Here is a 7,240-nt window from a genome sequence, read left to right on the forward strand (position 1 = left end):
TTTAAATTTGACGTCCAACGTAAACATTCTCTATCATTCATCTGTTTCAGATGCTCTTTGTGGCAGAATTTTTGGCCCTATGTGAGTGTGGCGTTGTGCGGCCATTCACTATCCATGACCGGGACCACATGTTGCACCTGGTATGTTTATATGGATGAGCTGTCTTAAGGCCCGGGAGTCTTTATAATCGATTTGAAAGACCGGGAATCGTTATTTTCGAGGCGAAGTCAGCCCAAAACATTTTCGCCGATGCGAATAGTTTTATAGATCAACCGAGTCGTTACATAAGAGCTGTACGATCAGGGAGTCTTTGTTGGTGAACTGAAAAGTCTGGAAGTCTTTATAGAGAGCTAAAGGATCAGGGAGTATTTTTGTAGGTGAACTGAAAAGTCTGTAGGGTGTGGGGGTCTTTATAGAATAGCTGAATGATCAGGAAGTGCCTATGAATAAAATGAACTGTCAGGGAATCTGACTGACTAAGGAGTCTTTATTGATGAGCTGAGGCCGTTATAGACGGAGTGAAGACCAGGGAGTCTTTATAGACGAGCTAAGGAATCTTGATAGAGAGAGAGAGAGAGAGAGAGAGTTGAGGCCAGAGAATTTTATAGATGTTCTGAAGATCAGGGAATCTTTATAGACGTTTGAAGGCCAGTGAGTCTTTGAAGACGATCTGATGATTGTGTAGTCTTTAAATTTCATTGAAGGCCTGAAGCTCAGGAAGTTATTTTTTTTTGGTAAGCTCTGGGAATTTTTATAAACGAACTGGAGATTACGGATTCTTTAAAGACGAACTTATGATAAATGAATTCTTATCAGGCGAGCAGAGGGAGTCTTTATAGAATAATTGACGCTCATGGAGTTTTTATGGACGAGGTGAGGCTCATGGAGTCTTTGTAGTCGAGCTGAAGGCAACAGAGATTATTTATAGATGAACTGAAGAACGTGGAGTCTTTATAGACGATTGAAAGTCAGTCAGTCTTTGAAGACGATCTGAAGATTAGGTAGTCTTTATAGACAACTGTAAGCCTAGGAGTCTTTATAGGCGAGCTAAAGTTCTGGGAGTTTTTATAAGCGAACTTTATGGACATACTTAAAGACAGCCAGTCTTTATAGATGAACTGAAGCTCAGTGAGCCTTAATAGAAAAACTGACTCTCATGGAGTCTTTGTAGACGAGCTGAAGACTAGAGGGTATTTATATACAAGCAGAAAAATGCTGAAGTTTTATTGACGAACTGAAGCTCAGGAGGGCCAAAGGAAACCTCCCCCTTCTCGATTCAAATTAAAATTTAAAATGTGGAACTGATTGGTTCCCTTAATGATGAACCATAAGAAGTATTTATAGACGATATGAAGCTCAGAGAGTCTTTTCATACAAGCTGAAGATCAGGGATTCCTTATGGACCAGTTTGAAAACAGTGAGTCTTGGTGGAACTTAGGAGATATTTAAAGTTCAGGAAGTAATTAATAGAGTTGAAAGTCCAATATATCTCTAGAGGCAAATTGCTATTTTTAAATTGCGGAATTTGAAGAATATAATAGTATAACCCGCTCCAGCAATAATAGTTCTAAATCTCGAAAATACTTTCTTGTTTGGGTTTCACAGAATTTTGTCTTAATTTTCCATTACATTCATATAAAGGTTGACATTCATAAAATTCGGCACGTTTCTTGAAATAACAGCGTTATAAAAATGATGACACTATTTTTATAACGCTGTTATTTCAAGAAACGTGCCGAATTTTATGAATGTCAACCTTTACAGCTACTTATCAAATAATCTAAATTAAGTTCATAAAATAATTTTGCACAAACTTCCACTCCCAGGACCATTGAACTCTTATCTTAAATAAATATGGGGTTTTAGGAACCAAACAAAAATGTGGGTGCATTTTAAATTTGTATACAACTGGTTCCATTTATATTAATATTCTCGTATCTTTAGTGAACCATAAAAAATAATCCTTTTTTTTAATTATCAGAATTTTCATTGAGAAATATATATGTTTTTTTAGATATAATAACATGGCTAAGTTGAAAATTACGTTTGAGAACTTTCTAATGCCGTCAGTAAAATACTTTAAAAGAATTGTCCAAAAAGAATTCCATAACAAATTGCTTTCTTGACAAATATGTTCAAACACACACAAACTAAAAAGGAGTTGAATATAATGGATATTCAAAAACATTTAAAAACGTCAAAGATAACAAACATAAAAAATATTTTTAAATAATCTAATCTCATGATATTGACACAGTGTGTATAATTTAACATTGGGATATGAAGTTTTCCTCTAGATGGGGATTATAATATGTGATTGATTAATATACAATAATTTGTCCGAATATAACCTCTTACGGGATATATAAGCCTTAGTATGTAATATCACAGTTGGCATTTTTTTCATGGTTATAAACCTCCATATTCCTCTCGCTTTAAAAATTTGTCTGAATGGTTATTTCCTCTAGGGTTGGCATATACATGTTACTATATTACTCAATTCATCTTGCAGGTCACCTAAATTATTTTTGTCATTGTTGTAATTTTTCAATTCTTATAATGAAAATTCCCATCCATGATACATTGAGGTTAGTAGGGGATTTATGGGAATTTATATAAAATTAGTTCGTACTTCAATATGCCACTAGATGACACTGTTTATGTTTGCAGCATAGGTACGAACCACCAGTGGCGGATTGAACATAAGTTCGAACCACCAGTGATCAAAAACTGTAATCGAATGTTTTAAAGCGCTTGAAAAAATATTTTTAAAAAATCCAATGAAAATAAAAAAGTAGTTTTTTTATAATATTTACTTTAATGTTCTTGTTGATGGCTATAAATCCCATGTTTATATATATAGTGGAAGTGATGCAAATGTGGTATAGGTTGGTAATGTGGTATAGTCACTTTTTTTGTAAACTGAAAATTTTAGAATAACTGAAACATGTTCTATAGTTTGCTGTTCTCAAAAAAATAAGATAGCAATGACCTGTTTAATTTATTTAAATCACGTTGAGAATCAGTACCAAAAAAAAAATTTTCATGAAATTTACTTTTTTTCGGTTGAAGTTTAAAAATATTTTTTTGTTTTACGGATGTACTTTAATCGTTATTGCTAAAGCATTAAAATAATCAGTATAAACTAAAAATCAAATAATATGCGCGATTGCACCACATAATCACCAATTTGGAAAAAAACTAGACATTTCTTCAGTAAACACAAGTGTAGGTGATGTGGTATACCTTGGTTCTGCATGAAAAAAGGCCAGCACTAGACAAAATCTCATTACTATGTGAAACATTTGTACTCTACGAGAGTCTACCATGAATCACAAGGATGAAAAACAAAGGCTATGAGTTTTAACAACTTCTCCATACAAAAATTAAATATTGACATGTGTAGACATTATTATAGAATAAAAATTTAAGTTCCACTCAACGTATCCGTTAAAAATCTTAACAGACATAAATCTCGAGCTAATTCGCATTCATTAAAAACAATAAATTATATAAGATATCAATTGGAAGTGCAAATTATACTATACCACATTAACATCATGTGGTATACCACATTACCTGCACTTTTTTTAAAATCACTTTTTATGGGATTTCAAATATTTTCTCAAATATCTCTTAAATTGTTAGAACAATATTATTTTCAAATTGATACATGGAAAGACAACACATGTAGCATGTTAAGTGCAAAATTTCAATTTAATCAGATAAAAAATAAAAATTTGGCAATCTAAAAACAAATGGGTATACCACATTTGCATCACCTCCTATACATTGGGAATTTACATCAATTATTTCGTACTTCAATGTGCCACTAGATGACACTGTTTATATTTGCAGCGTAGATACGAACCACCAGTGGTGGATTGCCGTTGCGAACTTGTGGTGGATAAGCAAGAAAAAAATCAAATAATGTAATAGATTGTAAGCGTTTTTTGTCACTGGCAGAATTTTAACATCTAGCTAAGCCCTGAAAATTATGTTTAAGAAATATCGCTTACAATAGTTCTTAATACGAATATGCTAATAAATAAATGGTGGTTTACAGTCCTCGAAAAAATATTTCAAAAGAGTCACAGTTTTATAAAGCCGTCGAAAAAATATTTTTAAAAAATCCAATGAAAATAAAAAAAAATATATTTTTTTTTTTATTTTTATTTACAATAAAATTCTGGTCGATGGCTATAAAACCCATGTTTTTATCAATCTTGTAACTTTTCAATTCTTACAATGGGGGATTTATGGGTATTCATATCAACTTAGTTCGTACTTCGATGTGCCACTAGATGACACTGTTTATGTTTGCAGCATAGTTACGAACCACCAATGGTGGATTGTCGTTGTCATCCTGTGAACGAAAAGCAAAGAAACAAATCAAAAAATTTAATTGATTGTAAGTGTAATTCGTGACTGGTGGTATATGTCTATGCTACAAACTCGGTCAGCGCTATCTAGCAGAATATTAACATAAGCCCTAAGAATATATTTATACCCTTCAACACACTGTGGTACAGGGTATGATGTCTTTGTGCATATGTTTGTAACAGGCAAAAGGAAACGAGATATACACATGGCTCCTTTTGAATATGCATAGAATCACTTTCTGAGTCGATTTATGCATGCCAGTCCGTCCGTCCAATTGTAAACAAAGTAGAGGTCGCATTTATGATCCGAATTAGATGAAATTTGGCATAGGTCACTTATTTGGCCCAAGGACGAACCCTATAGAAATTGGGAAAAATCGGTTCAGATTTAGATATAGCTCCCATATATATTTTCGTCCGTTTTAAGGTAAATGGTGCACCAAAGTCCCTATATATCTTTCGATTTGCACGAAATTTGGCACAGCGTACTGAATCAAGCCTGTAGTGATGTGTGCCAAGTTTCGTGAAAATCAGTTCAGATTTAGATATAGCTCCCATATATATTTTCGTCCGATTTAATGTAAATGGTGCACCAAAGTCCCTATATATCTCTCGATTTGCACCAAAATTGGCACAGCGTACTGAATTAAGCCTGTAGTGATGTGCGCCAAGTTTCGTGAAAATCGGTTCAGATTTATATATAGCTCCCATATATATTTTAGTCCGATTTAAGGTGAATGGTGCACCGAAGTCCCTATATATCTTTCGATTTGTACGAAATTTGGCACAGCGTACTGAATCAAGCCTGTAGTGATGTGGGCCAAGTTTCGTGAAAATCGGTTCGGATTTATATATAGCTCCCGTATATATTTTCGTCCGATTTAATGTAAATGGTGCACCAAAGTCCCTATATATCATTCGATTTCCACGAAATTTGGCATAGCGTATTGAATTAAGCCTATAGTGCTGTGTGCCAAGTTTCGTGAAAATCGGTTCAGATTTATATATAGCTCCCATATATATTTTCGTCTTATTAAATGTAAATAGTGCACAAAGACCCAATTTATGGCTGATAGGAACAAAACGTACTGAAATTAGTATAACCTAACATGTGACAGGTTTCGTTGAAATTATATAGTTTCCATATATCGACGCCTCTGAAGAATAGTATGCTAAGTCTGAAAAGTAAGTTTTTCAGCAGAAGCTTTCAAAGTATGGAAGTTTCTTATATCTTACGTGCCATGCTAAGTACATTTTTGCTTATAACTTTGCTTATAACTGTTTGGATTGACCGATGATTACCAAAATTTCAGAGAATTTAAATTAAGGACCGTAGTTTCTAAAAACGTAAAGAACTTTAAAACATACTAAGTCGACTTAGCATACTATGGTTCGGAGGCGTCGATATATTTTCGTTTAATTTGAAGCATATGGTGCACACAAACTGCTCATGTTAGTCAAGTTGACATAAAATTTTGCACAACGTACAAAATTCATCCAATTTCATGTTAATGGTCCTTCAAAAATTCCATGTATTTTGGGTTGCATCTGTTTCATATTCCCATAGTGGTGAAGGGTATCATATAGTCGGCCCGGTCCGACTTTACTACTTTCCTTGATGGTGTTTTTTTTTTTTTAATTTTCCCTATATAATAATCTATACTAATAAAAGAGTAAAGTGATTGACTGAATGACTGTTTTTACGATTCATCAACGCCCAGACGAAACGGCTGAAGCTAGAATCTTGAAATTTTGGGTGAGTGTCACTATTGGTCCAAAGGTGACAGGTAAGGCTGGGTTTTTGGAAATTCGTACTAGAACCGTACGAAAAGTACTAAATATGGTATCATTTGTATTTGGCGAACCAGTAGAGCTAGAAATCTGAAATTTGCATTGATGGTCACTGATAGAGTGTAGAATAGATGTAGCAAAGGACTTTTTGGAAATTTGAACTATAAGTATCCGAAAAGTACTAAAATGTACTAAATTTGGTACAACTTTGTTGCATGTGAATGGATTGAGCTAAAAACTTGAAATTTGGAATGCAAAGTAAGGTTGAGAATTAGGATCGATATGAGGAGAGTTTGGAAAGCGTGTACTCATATGTACGAAAAGTACTATATGGTACTATATTTGGTACAAATTTGATTTGGAGGTACAAATCGAGATGCAATCCTGAAAATTGAAAGAATTATTAACGTCGGAGTGTAGGATTGGGATATGAACGTAGTTTTGGAAATTTATTACTTATGTGTACGAAAAGTACTAAATCGTACTATAATCGGTACAGTTTGGATTTGGGTGAACCGATAGAGCGGGAACAATGAAATTTGGAGTCAGGATCACTGCTGGGGTGTGGGATTGGGGTCAGGATTCAATTTAAGAAATTAATACTTATGGGTACTAAATGGTACTAAATTTGGTACAATTTGAATTTTAGGTGAACCAATGGAGTTAGGATCACTGTTGAGGTGTAAGATTGAGATATGTAGGAAGTTTTAGAACTTAGTACTAATGTGTACTAAATTTGGTACAATTTGAATTGTGAGTCAACCGATAGAGTTGGAATCCTGAAACTTGGATTCGGGATCACTGTGGGGGTGTAGGGTTGGGGTATGTAGGAAGTTTTAGAATTTTGTACTATGTGTACTAAATTTGGTACAATTTAAATTGTGGGTGAATCGAAAGAGTTGGAATCTTGAAATTTTGATTTAGGAACACTGTGAAGTTGTAGGATTGGGGTATGTAGGAAGATTTGGAAATTGGTACTACTATGTACTAAATTTAGTACAATTTGAATTGTGGATGAACCGATAGAGTTGGAATCCTAAAACATGAATTTATGATCAATGTGGGTG

The sequence above is a fragment of the Musca vetustissima genome, unplaced genomic scaffold, assembly GCF_032173495.1.
Source record: "Musca vetustissima isolate MV318-11 ecotype Yass unplaced genomic scaffold, APGP_CSIRO_Mvet_v1 utg3975, whole genome shotgun sequence".
In the NCBI taxonomy this organism is placed as follows: domain Eukaryota; kingdom Metazoa; phylum Arthropoda; class Insecta; order Diptera; family Muscidae; genus Musca; species Musca vetustissima.